At 39.2% G+C, this 13,417-nt stretch overlaps 1 protein-coding gene across 2 annotated transcripts in view; it reads left to right on the forward strand.

Annotated features, from left to right (window-relative positions):
- The window catches only part of BMPR1B (bone morphogenetic protein receptor type 1B), a 424,639-nt gene that overhangs the window by 182,911 nt on the left and 228,311 nt on the right, over positions 1-13,417 (forward strand). The window contains exon 2 of one of the 2 annotated variants that reach the window (XM_060094814.1): positions 7,986-8,086. The exons of the other annotated variant lie outside the window; for it this stretch is intronic. The gene's annotated coding sequence lies outside the window, so the exon portion shown is untranslated. The remainder of the gene's footprint in view (positions 1-7,985; positions 8,087-13,417) is intronic. 2 annotated transcript variants of the gene reach the window in all.

A 13,417-nucleotide genomic window follows, 5' to 3' on the forward strand; every position in this document is an offset into this window, starting at 1 on the left:
TCCTCACAATTCCAGCTTCCTTAGAGTGAGGAACATGAAACTTGGCTTAGGTAATGGTTTAAGAGATTCCCAAATAATACAGGGAGTGTCTTAGAGCACTTCTCTTACTTCCCACTGAGGTTTCAGTTGTAGTCAAAGCCATCATTAAACATTCGTTTGGTATTGCCTTGGGGGATTGTGGCATATTTTAAAAACTTGGGCAGGGTGACATGCAGTGGAGAAGTGTAAATTAGGAACAGTTGGAACATTTAATATGTTCCAGGAGCTATGCAGTTTTCTCTATTTCCACATCGTATTTGTTCTTCATTAACTTTTTTTTTTTTTTTTTGTGGTATGCGGGCCTCTCACTTTTGTGGCCTCTCCCGTTGCAGAGCACAGGCTCCGGATGCACAGGCCCCGCGGTCATGGCTCACGGGCCCAGCCGCTCCGTGGCATGTGGGATCTTCCCGGACTGGGGCACGAACCCGTGTCCCCTGCATCAGCAGGCGGACTCTCAACCACTGCACCACCAGGGAAGCCCCTTCATTAACTTTTTTTTTTTTTTTTTTTTTTTGCGGTACGCGGACCTTTCACCGTTGTGGCCTCTCCCGTGGCGGAGCACAGGCTCCGGACACACAGGCCCAGCGGCCATGGCTCACGGGCCCAGCCGCTCCGCGGCATGTGGGATCTTCCCGGACTGGGGCACGAACCCACGTCCCCTGCATCGGCAGGCGGACTCTCAACCACTGCGCCACCAGGGAAGCCCCCTTCATTAACTTTTGTTTCACTCTGTTATCTCACTGCTGAAACTGTCTTTGCAAAGGTCATGAATTACCTCTTGTTGCAAAGTCTGTTGGCCTCTTTCTAATCCTTTTGCGGTATCGCAGGATCATTTGACACTTAGGTGTTCTCTTCTCAAAATTCTGTACTCTGCACTCTCCACTCTCCTAACTCACTTCTTACCACCTGTGCTGTTGCTTCCGTTTCCTTTACAGGTTTCTCCACTTCCTCTGCCTCCATTTTTGTTGCTCCCGGGAGTTTACTCTGAGGCTTTCTTTGCTGGCCCTCTCCTGGTTCACTCCATATGCTTTCATGACTTCATTTACCATTGTTAAATACTGATGGCGCTCATATTCCTGTTCCCAGAACAGGTCTCCTCCACACACGCCAAACCCTCTTGTATTGTACGGTTTCTACAGATCCCCCTTGGAATGGGTTTTCTCAGTTGTCAACAAGATGATTTCCTTGAATATTTGCGTCAAGTGAACCAATGGTTTTTAAGGTGTTTTTGAAGTTTTTTTGCCACCCCCGCCCCCCAGATTTGCTTCTTTTTCTATGTTCTCTCTCTTAGGAAACCACTGTTGTTCTCCCTGTTGCCAAAACCAGAAACTGAGAAGTGGTCCATGAAGTCTTGACTGCTCTCTGTTTCCTCGACTCAGTTTTTAAATCCTGCCTGTTCTATTTCCGTAATACTTCTTGAGTGTGCCTCCCATTCTCTATTTTGAGTACTACAGCCTTAGTGAAGGACTCCATCATTTCTCAGTTGAATCACCATACCTGTCCTCTTGACTGGTCTCCCTGCAACCGGTTTTGCTTCTTCCATTCTGGTATCTGTTTTATAGTCAAAGTGACTTTTCTAAGACATGTTCTTGAATGGTTCCACAGAATAAAGTATAAAATCCTCAGTATGGCGTATGAGGCTCTTGATACATGGTGCTGCTTCAGTCTTTGGATTTTGTATTTCATCATGTGTTGTGTGGTTAACTGCCAGCAGTCCTCAGAACCTGTTCCCCTGTAGCTCAGACCTGCCCTGTTCCCTGCTATTCCAGGTGAGCCCTCTCTCACTTCCCTGTGCTCCTGTGGCACAGTGTTTAACTCTAAGACAGTAAACTGCAATCATTTGTTTTCTTATTCTTTCTTAAACTTTTTTTTAAGTGTTGATAGATAGGGACTATGGCTTTTTTCCATGTATACTTATTGTATTTAGCATATGGCTAATAGATATACAATAAGAATGTTGAATGAGGGGCTTCCCTGGTGGCGCAGTGGTTGAGAGTCCGCCTGCCGATGCAGGGGACACGGGTTCGTGCCCCGGTCCGGGAGGATCCCACATGCCGCGGAGCGGCTGGGCCCGTGAGCCATGGCCGCTGAGCCTGCGCGTCCGGAGCCTGTGCTCCGCAACGGGAGAGGCCACAACAGTGAGAGGCCCATGTACTGCAAAAAAAAAAAAAAAAAAAAAAAAAAAAGAATGTTGAATGAATTAATGAGTAACCAGACTAAGATGAATAAAACCTATTTTCAACTGTCAAGTACCTTATTGCCTAGTGTGAAGTTTTACAAGTACAAATAATTTTTAAAAGCCATCAACAAACAATTACAACGTAGTGTGGTAGGAGCTATTAAATGTCGTGTTTTCAAGTAAGAAGTCGTTAAATGCTGATATCTCAAGGGACTGTCTCTTGAGGGGATATAATAGAATTAAACAAATTTTCATGGCATTCAACCATGTTTCTTTGAAATGAGGTCTTATAACACTTAAGGTATTCAGAGTACTTTAAAGAACGTTTTTATTGACTCTTTAAAAACTTTGCTCTGTCTTGTGTTTTGTCAGTTTTATGAGGACTCAGCAAAAGTGAGGCAGGATGTATTAAGTTTCTAGATATCTTATTTGGCTAGTCGGGACGTATGAGGATCATAGCTTATTTTTCTTTTCCTTTCTGAAACTACTACAACAATTTCTATTATCTAATAAGATTTCACATGACTTTATGCTTTATAGTTAATTAGCTAATTACAAGAAATATAGTGGTTTTTTCCTCTGAAGCAATTTAAGAAGACATAATGCATTTTTAAGAACGTGGGCCTATTACTTTTATGATCTCTCCGATTTAAAAATGCCATCATGACATAATTTTCCTCATAACAATGGAGTAAAATATTGCTGAAAAAATTAGTGACAGCTTCTGAATTTTAAAGTTTTAAATGATGTGTGTCATGGACTTTTAGAATAGTCAGCACTGTGAATATTAACTCTGAGATTGCCAGTGCAGAATCTGTTTACTTGGTTTTCAGATCATGTCCCTCAGGGCTCTAGAATTCTGAGGGGTGTCTAAGGAGCCCTGTAGGGAATCTGAAGAGTAGGTGGGCCGGCTGTTGGTGAACTTCTGTAGCCCTCTTGCCTCTTCCACTCTTCAGTCATATCTGCTGCCTGTTGGCCTTTATCTGTTATCTGTTGGCCTTTCTTTGTAAAGGATATTATTTAAGGGGAGAAAAACTTTGAAAATACCTCAAACCGTTGGTTCAGTTGATGCAAATATTCAAGGAAATCACCTTGTTGACAGCTGAGATAACCCATGAACGTAGAAAATGTACAAAACTTCTGCACGAACTGTTCTTTCCATGTGTCCCCTACACTGACATCCTGAAAGACAGTGAGGGGGACCTGTACATTGAAGAGTGCTAGGCAAGCAGTGTGTCCTGTCTCATCTGTTTTCCATCAGAGACTTTGAGTCACCACGTGGTATTTCCATGGTCTGGTCTTTAGAACCTGTGAACCAAGGCCTGACTAGGTTTAGGGGGAGCTTGAGGTGGAAATTTTGGGGTTGGGAGAAACAGGATTTTAATTCTTCTTACGAGCAAGGGAAAGTGTTGCTGATCTTGCCAGTTTCATGGTGTTCACATCATAAGCCTAAGGACTTTATGCCAGGAAGCTGAGGGTCAGGTCATAGTTTTATAGAGTTTGGCCAAAGGCAGTTCCAAGAGAAAAGTAAATGTTTAAAGGTGCTGACCATTACCCGAACTTATTCTTCCATTCTTTTGGTCCCTTTCTTCTCTCCCCTGCCCCAAATAGGGTTATCCTAGCTGCAAAATTCAGGTCACTACCATGGTAACCACACACATAGAACAAAAAAAGAGTGATGTTTGCTTTAATTTCATAATGATGGGAAGGAAAACTACACAAGGAGATGCTTAGAGGTGACACAGATGATGGTATAAAAATCTGTTGGATTTTCATACCATCCAAGAGAGGTTGGAATGGACTTTGCCCACAAAATAATTTATATCTTAAGAAGCAGAATCTAGGGAGTAACTGCATCTTTTTAAACACTTTAAGAAGTTGGCAGTGTTGCTTCAAAGTGCATTTAAAAACTCACTTTTAAAATGACATGTTTTGGGGAAACTGTAACTGTCAGTTTGAAAGATGGAATTCTTTTCAGCAGAGCTTGTAAAAATAGCCATTGCCGTATGTGAGGCAGGTTTAGGGTAGTTTATCATAAATAAATGAGTTTGTCAAATATATACGTACACACACCCCCTTTTTTGGCCTCAGAGAAGAAATTCCAAGGCCATAGATACAGAAATATTGTGCCTTTTTACAATACGTGTCACAGATAAGTAGAAATTTGATTACTACACGTATTAAGAGGAGACAGTTTAAGAACAGGGATTAATCATACCTGGGACAAAAGATAGTATTGGAGGTTATCACGACTTGTGGACGTGGTTGGACTTGGGGGTCTTTGGCAGTGGTTGAGGGGGACATCACTCAGAGATATCTAACTCATCCTTCGTTGCACTGATGACTTATACAAGGAACATTATCTTCAATTGTGGTCAACTCCACTTGGCTCAGACTATTACAGTAGCTACTATAGCTTTGTTTCTAATTATAAAAGCAGTATATATATATATATATATATATTTTTTTTTTTTTTTGCTCTATGCGGGCCTCTCACTGTTGTGGCCTCTCCCGTTGCGGAGCACAGGCTCCGGACGCGCAGGCTCAGCGGCCATGGCTCACGGGGCCAGCCGCTCCGCGGCATGTGGGATCTTCCCGGACCAGGGCACGAACCCGTGTCCCCTGCATCGGCAGGCAGACTCTCAACCACTGCGCCACCAAGGAAGCCCAACTTGGCTCAAACTATTACAGTAGCTACTATAGCTTCGTTTCTAATTATAAAAGCAGTATATTTTTGTGATTAGAGTTCTGTTCAGTTCTCCTACCCAAAGATAACCTCTGTGAACATGTTGGTGTGTCTTTTTTTCCTCTTTTTTGTATGACTGTGCATATTATGTACAAAAGATGGATATGTAATATGTTTTCATATAATGTGCATATATATTAAAATTGGAATCAAACTATGCATATAGTTTTTGTGTAGGTTTTGTACACTGCATTTTTATTTCCTTTAACAGTTCTTCCTCATGTGCCTGCCGTAATCCAGGACTTTTTCTGTCCCATTAAATTTTCCTTGAAAGCATGACACTCAATGACTTCTTAATATTCTATTATCTCATAATTTATTGAATTATCTTCTTATTGTTAGACATTTACATTGTTTTAGCTTTTTGCTATTATAAATAATATTAATTTTTTTTAACCTCTAGAACTCTTTTCTATTTGAACATATCTGATTATTTCCTGAAGAAAAACTCCAAGGAATGTAATTATAAATTTTAATAATCCTCAATTTAATGGCACTGTGTTTGGGGAGAATTAGGTGAACCTAAGCTTTCATAGAGCCCAACTAATAGGATATTCAGGAGAAAATGGTAAGCCATAGTTACTCTGATTGCCTTTTCAGGAATCCAGCATTCTGGTTGGATTTTAAATGGCCTAGTCTTTAACATCACTTTAATGTAGGTGTATCCAGGTTCTAACATAGTGTGGTTGCTCAATGTGTAACATATTTGTTTTGACAGATAGTGTCATTAGAAACTGAGTCATTCATTTCTTGTTACTGTTCTCAGAGATACCTGAGACAGTCTGAACACCCAATTCTCATGCATAGAACAGCTTTTAGAGCCTAATATCTTACACACATCTGGGTCACTGATGCTGTGAAAACATTCCACTTTACCATGACCCCACTGAATAAAAGAAAAGGAAAAATTTAAGAGAAAAGAAAATTCCTACATAGTGCAGAGGTATTCTATTGTGCTCTATGATAATCAACACATTTTGCTTTTACTGTTGAATTTCAAACTATGTCTGGTATGTTGTTCTTTTGGATACACCTTGCAGTAGCTATTGGCTATAAGGTGAAGGATAACTGGTGGTTCTCTCTCCCCCACCCCTCCTTTCCGTCTTGCCCTCTGTGCCTTTGTGTTTGTGTCTCATGTCTATTTTTTCAAATACGTGATTTGGTTCATTTCAGTCATTTTTAGCATCCACAGATATTTAGTCAAGTATTTAGTATTATCGTGAAATGCTTCACAGATTCGTCATATGAAATAATTGGTTTATCTTTAGTGCTAAGTCATAGCAAATTATCATCGTTTTCTAGGTTGATTTTGTAGAGTGTTAAATGCTATTTAAATTTCCCTTCGATATGAAGCCATTTATTTTTCTCCTCATCACTGAACATAGCAAGAACTAATCAACTGAAGTTTTTCTCCTTTTTATAAATACATCAGTCTACCCCTGACTCACGTGCATGTTTCTGCCTTTAGGTCAGTGGGAACTTTTCCCAGCTATGTTTTTTTTTTTTCCCCGCTTCATTCCTTATTTCTCTCAGGAACAAATGGCTGCATAGTTAAACGTTAGAAACTTGTTGCTGAAGGTGCTAACCTAAACATCAGTGCCAGGATCCGACTGAAACTTAATAGACTAATTAATCTGTCTACTGCACCTCTGAGCTGGGACTTATGTACAATGGGCTGTACTTTCAGAACTGAGAGTCTGGGATCCAAAGTAGAGAAAATGCAACTTTTGTGTGCTTTACACATCAACATGCAATTAATATTGGGTTCTTTTAGGAAGCAGATTCTGAAAATGTAGCTTTATCCCATCACATGTTTTGGAAGTAAGATACTGCAAGATTCTGTGTGCCTTTTTGTTTCAGCGTTCTTCTTTTATATTTTATAGTAGTACTGAACAAAGCCCTCACATTATTTGATCCAAATAGCCTTCTGACCTCCAGAGGAGCCAACTTCTATAGACTCCCACAATTTCTGTATTATATGTTCCAGTGTATATGCTCATTAACAACCACAGTCACTCCTAGAAAAAAATAGGAACTTGAAGCTTGAATGACATTTTAAAAAAGTGTTTATGTTATGAATTCCTGACTGTGCTATTTATGCTATCAGTAAGAAGATTAACTTTATTAATTTTATTTCCCCTTATATTTTCTCCCTTCCTCATTTTAGAGACAGTTTAAATATTCTTCAAGGGCAGTTAACATTTGACTGCCACTGAATTCACTATCAGCGCTGGATAGAAGCCAAAATGAAAAAAATCTGTTTATGTTAGCCTGTCAATGTCTGGTTATGCATCTCTCTGGGTCTTGTGAACTCACAGAAGTACCAAATAAACCCTTTTCTGTTAGGATTTTATTTACAGCAGACTTTTAATATTTTGGTAGTTTGTGGATTTGGAAGCTCTCATTAGGCCACCAAATGTCTGTTGAGCACAGGGCGGGCACTCTTCTAGACACTGCTGATAAAGTGGTGAACAAGACCCGATGCTTCCCAGCTCTGTGGAGGCTTACAGTCCAGTAGCAATAGTCATACACAAAGTAAACACAAAGAGTAATACTGTAACTCAAGACAAGGCTGCTTATTATGTACACAGTGAAACAAGCTGAAAGGACAGAGAGTGACTGGAAGATGTGTGAGATGCTGTTGTAGCCAAAGTGTTCAGTGAATAGCTTTCAGGGAGGCAGTATTAGAGCTGAGAACTAAAGGATGAGGTGGTAGCCTTTGGGTAGATGCCGTTTTCATTCGGTTATTGGCAGTCACTTTACCGAAAGGAAAATGCAAGATTTCATATACTTTTCAGTGAAGGCATAGTGCATAGATAGAGTAGATGCTCACAGGATACTAGGATGCACAGAATAAATAGATACTGGCATATGATTTGAGAGGAGAATGCTTTACCTTCCTAAAGTTATGTTGCTTCCAGTAGTGGACTGAAAGTTTTAGGTTTTGTGTGCATGTTGTTGTTGAAATGTAATGTGAACCTCACATTGCACTTTTTTTCCATTTATTTACTTATTTGATAGGTTTCAGCGTGGTCAAGAGAGTGAATGTATCTGACGTGGATGTACTGTGCGTAATCATCAAGAACGTTGTTGACTTCGGTTTTCAGCAGCCTGTTTATCTGGTTGGTATCTAAAGCACGTCAGATTTGCCATGATAGTTCACCTCGTGGTAATTAAATCATTGATTTTAAGGGAAGAACCATAAAGTGAGTTTGTGTGTCAAGTTATATACAGGCAATTCACCATATGTCGAACCAGGTCACATAAAGGTTAGTTAAGGTGTTAAAGCGGTAATTTGAAATCTGGGGTAGGGGGTAAAGGGGAGGTAGTGGTGAAGGCAAAAAGTCAAGTTGTATAGAGGCCAAACAGAAAGAGTGACGTAGACTCTGATTACTGCCTTGAAGTGAATTTTATTTGTGCCCATTTCAAAAGAAAACCTGATGAACAGGTATGTTGGCAGTGTCTTCACTTTGACAGGTTGGGGTGGGTGGGGGAGATGGAATTCTGTTATCTCTGCACACTTAGTGTTTGAAAGACATTCCGAGATCCGTAGATGGATAAACTTGGTTTCCAGTTGAGGCTTTAAAATGTTAATCTTGACCTGTTTCTTCTTGTTTATACACTGAGAACTACAGTTTTAAAGATAGAAGAAATATTTATTCACAAACTAAGCATGGATTTGACTTTCAGTAAAGGTTCTTGTTAAATGTCGACGTTGCACAGTCTTTCCTTGGCTTGCCTCTCTTCTCAGTTTGTTTTCATCCACACCTATACTTTCAGTGATCATGATTCCATTTCTTTCACCCCTTACCTCAGATCCTCATCATTTCTCAGTTATACTTTAAAATAGCTTCCTAAGATCTGTCTACTTTTCCCCTTTCCAAACTGTCTACCATTTCAGGAGCAGCAGGGATACCTGATCCTACCACGCTCTCATCCATGACCTTTAATGCTTCCAGGCTTACATCCTGTAGCATGCAGGGCCCTTCAACTTCATCACATCCTTACCTGCCATCCTGTCCTTGTCACTGCCCTTTCCCTCCCTACATTATAGCCTGTTGATTTTTCATGGTGCCTCAGTTTATCTGCTGGCTCGTTCATTCATGATTCTGTCCTGTGGCACAGTGCTGTTTCCTTTTTCTGGAATGTCATTCCTACCTCTTCTCTTGTTTGCCTGGTGAAGTTTTAGTGGTCCTTCATGATTCTATTTGAAGGAAATCTTTTTTCGTCTGTGATACTTTCCTTGGCAGAGTTCGGTACTTCCCCTGTGTCTTCTCATGATGCCTTGACTACATCTCTGATTTGATTCTCAATGTAAATGTTTTCAGGGCTCCCTCACAGTACTCAGTAAACCCTTTGGGGACAGACACCGCCTTCCGTTTTCCTCTTCATCCCCAGCCTTCAACGCACTAGCTAGCAGTGATTCAGCTGTCATGCACTGAATGAATAAATTGGTAACTGCTTTGTGTTTTAGCATCATGCTATTTATAGTGTAGGAAAAATTATAAGAATATGATTTAGTTCCTGTCTTCAGTCAGGTTGTGATTTTATTTGGTGGACAAGACTTAAACACATGAAATAATTGGGAACACAAGATAAAGCATAGCATACAAAGGAATTATGTGTATTTTAAAAGTTTAACGTATACACACATAATACACATGGTGGTTTGGAGGAAGGGCAAAGATCAAGTTTACGTTATGAGATAAGCTTCTTGGACTAGATAAAAGTTTCGTGGGATAGTGAGGGAGTGGAGGTTGGTTCGTGGTCTGAGGCATGAGCAAAGTATTGGTTATTGGATCGATGAGTCCTTCTCCTGTGCATGTTTTGTCTACCATACTTTTAGTAAGTCTTAGATAGTTTATATAGGTTTACTATAAGGGCAGATGTTGAATATTTTTATTTTGTAAAGGGCCAAAAAATCAAATAGGGGAAATTAGAACAATGAATGAAAGTTGAGGTGGATACTAGGTACGTATTGGAAAGAGATTAATCCATATGAAACAGAATCTGGGCTGAATAAAGTTCTACAGGCAGATGCCCAAGTAGGAAATGGAATGATTGTCAGAAGCATCTTATAGTGGCAGTGAGGTAAGACCTCTCTTTGGCTTGGTTCTAAAGAATAGTCGTGAACAGTATTTACTGGGGTCAAAGATGTTATGTCTAGAACACTCTTTACCCTCATGGGGAAAATGAAAAGAAAACCAGAGATAAAGAACAAAAACAAGCCAGATTCATTAGTTTTCAGGGGAACAGTGAGAAAGCGTTTAAACTGAGTTGGGGCACGCCTGTTTGACGGGAGAGAAACCATCTTCTTGGGGGGTCAAAAAGAGAGAATACCAGTGGGAAGGTGCAAGAGGTTCACAAATTGAGCAAGTAATTTGTAGGGCTCTAAAGGCTGAAATCTACAACCACAATGTTTAACTATACGTTTCTCACTTGTGTATTAGTTCCCTGAGTACATTGACGATAATGCTGCCTCAGTCTAGGATATGTGAGGCAGAAAGAAAGTTAGGGAACTCTAAGCCATGTTGTTTCCCTTGGGTCCTGAGGTCCCTAGCTGGTCATCTCCTCTGCACGTTCCATAGTCTTCCTATGTGCATTTTGTAGATGATGTTCAGAATTTTTAGTTGTCGTTGTCTAGTGGGAGAAACAGGAAGAAATACTTATATCCATTTCAGTCCAGAATCACTCATATTTTTTAAAGTTCCTGTTTGGTCCTTGCATTTTAGGATTAGAGTGTGCTGAATTGATAGCTTTTTAAGCATAGAGAGGTAGTAGTGGCTTCAAGTTGCTGTGTATTTCTAGGCACCAAAAGACAAACAAACTATGATAATAGCTACATTTACCATATGCCAAACCCTCGTTAAAAGCACATTATAATTTCCACAATACCCTGTTTCTACCTCAACCCTATGTTGAAAGGAAACTAGGACAAAGAGGTTTTTAAGCTTTGCCCAAGACCCCAGACCATCTGATAACATAAACTCAACTTTTAGTCACTGTGTCCCCTTTACTCTTTGACGAATACATTTTTTTTAGGACTCTGACATCCTAAATTGGGAATCACCAACTTTCAGCAAAGGATTAAGGAAATTGGTGATGGAACCAGAAGCTTAAAGTGATAGATTGAGAATTCTGTATGTGAGCCAAAAAGAACTACAACTACAAACTTAAGGTTTTCCCACACTTCTCCTTTGCGGTAGAATAATTTTTACAGTTTTTATAATTAGGGAGTAACCAACACTATGAGTTAAAACCAGGGTAATAACTGAACTCTTCAACATAGAAGTAATAGTTCTTGACAATATGGTGGTCTGTGATGTTATTAGGTTGTCATGAAAACTTAAACTACAATTTGAAAGTGGGCCTGAGGGCCCATTGTACTTGCACATTTGTAAATTTTCCTTGACTAATGTAGTATGAGTTTCTTGACTTTGTCAAGTTTGTAAATTTCATAAGCTTTGTCACTTAAAGTCAGGTCCAAAGCAAACTGAAAACTAACATTTGATATCTAGCCATAGCTTTCTTATTTCCTCTTAATTTCTTGCTGGAAACAATCAGTAGAGGTGGCATATTACTAACATAATTTGGTAATATGTAGCAAAAAATCTCATTTGTTATTTTCCAGTTTTTAGGATTAGTGGTTATATTTTTAGATTTTCGTAGTTTGATCTAACTGTTTTTAGATATTACCTAGGAAAATGTCTTGTTTTAGTGTGACACATTTGAAAGCCAAAGCCATTTTAGGATACTTTTGCCACAACTGAAGGAATCCAGCGGTCCTTTAAGTACCTGGTGAATTTCAACAGTATTCTGGTTAGTCAGTGTGGTCAGTGCTTCAACTTGAATTGTTCGTTTTGAATCAGATACTATTACAAATTAATCTAATACTACCCTCCCCCCCTCTTTTTTTTTTTTTTTTTGTCCAGAAACTAAGCCAACAATACTAATGCATGGGGGGGTTATGATGATGATGATGTAAAAATCAAACATTTATGAAATAACAAAGCAAGAAGTGTTCAAGACACAGACACTGGGTCTGGTTAATTTTTCCACCTGACTTCTTATAAATTCAGGCTTCTGCAACATTGCTCATGATATTTTCAACATGTCATGGTTCCTGATGATAAAAATTTCTGTAGTTTTGCCAGAGCTTTAAGTTTTTAAAGATTTTTTTTTTGCCTTTATCACAAGTGTTGAACATGTGAAGAAATAGTGTTTACTGAGTTGTACAATATGTATAGGCTGAATTACTGTGAGGCTGCTGGATTGCTAGTCAACTTAGATTATTACTCATTTCAGCGTTTCTTTACCATATCGTTAGCTATGCACTAAGGCCACTGTAATTGCACCAAACTCGTTCCTCTCCTTTATGCTGAACTGAATGTATTACCAAGTTCTGTTACCTCATCCTCTTTTGGTCTCCAGAGTTCACCCCTAAAGTGCATTCTCGTTTTCATAATCCTCTCCAAGGCTTTCACCCTTGAATGACTGGATTTTGGCACAGATATTTAACTGATTTCTCTGCTTCTGTTTTTTTCCAACTCCCTGCGGAAAAGTTGATCTGAATTTTAAGGTACATGGTAGTAGGTACATTATAAGGATGCAGTAAATGCTTATTGATTGGTTAGAAACAAGTTCTCAGAGGTAGAAAGTCAGATACTTTATTCAAATGTTGGAACTTTAATGACTGAAGCCATATTTTATATATTTTTTTGGTTTGGTGAAAAATCCTATGAAATTCAACTAGGTTCTTTCTTTACATGCCTTCTCCATTTTAGTTGTGAAATGTGCACTCTGGCTCTCCTATAGGTGATGAAAGAAAAAAAAAGTGCTGGTTATTAATTTTGAGTGAGTAAACATTTAGTAGTTCAAAATAGTAAAATTGAAAGTCATATTTTCTTTATAGAGGTTTTCCATTTTTATCTGTAAAATATATGTAGACATTTAAAAAGATTAAAAATTATGGTGAAAGTTAGCAGGTGGTGTGGGCCACATAAACAAGTAAAAGAAAGAAAAATTAGCATCTTATAGGACTTTCTCACATCCGTGAGATTGTTGAATTGAATTGATAACGATTCGTTTTGGGGAACTTATTTTCAGTGCGTGGCTTTCTGTGCTCAAGAAGAAAAATAAAATGTTAATCTAATTCTGGTTTGTTGCTTTTTCATCAGAGTCTTTGAGTAAATCTTAAATTGTCTGAAAAGTGTGCAGTGAGAGCTGTGTGAACAGTCCTTTGCTTCTGTTGTTTTGTGTTTCACACATCACTCATCCATGCCCAACAGGTGTTCTGCCAGCTGTGCCCAAAACGTTTCACATGATTTAGAATCTGTTTCCACGCTTACCTTGTACAGGGGCTATTTGCTGTAAAAGGAGTTCTCTGATTACATAGTTCTTTGGCACAGGTGAAGGACTAGAAGACAGAAAAGCGAGTCAGATTTGAGTTCTAC

This window comes from Mesoplodon densirostris, chromosome 1, assembly GCF_025265405.1.
Source record: "Mesoplodon densirostris isolate mMesDen1 chromosome 1, mMesDen1 primary haplotype, whole genome shotgun sequence".
NCBI classification, from domain to species: domain Eukaryota; kingdom Metazoa; phylum Chordata; class Mammalia; order Artiodactyla; family Ziphiidae; genus Mesoplodon; species Mesoplodon densirostris.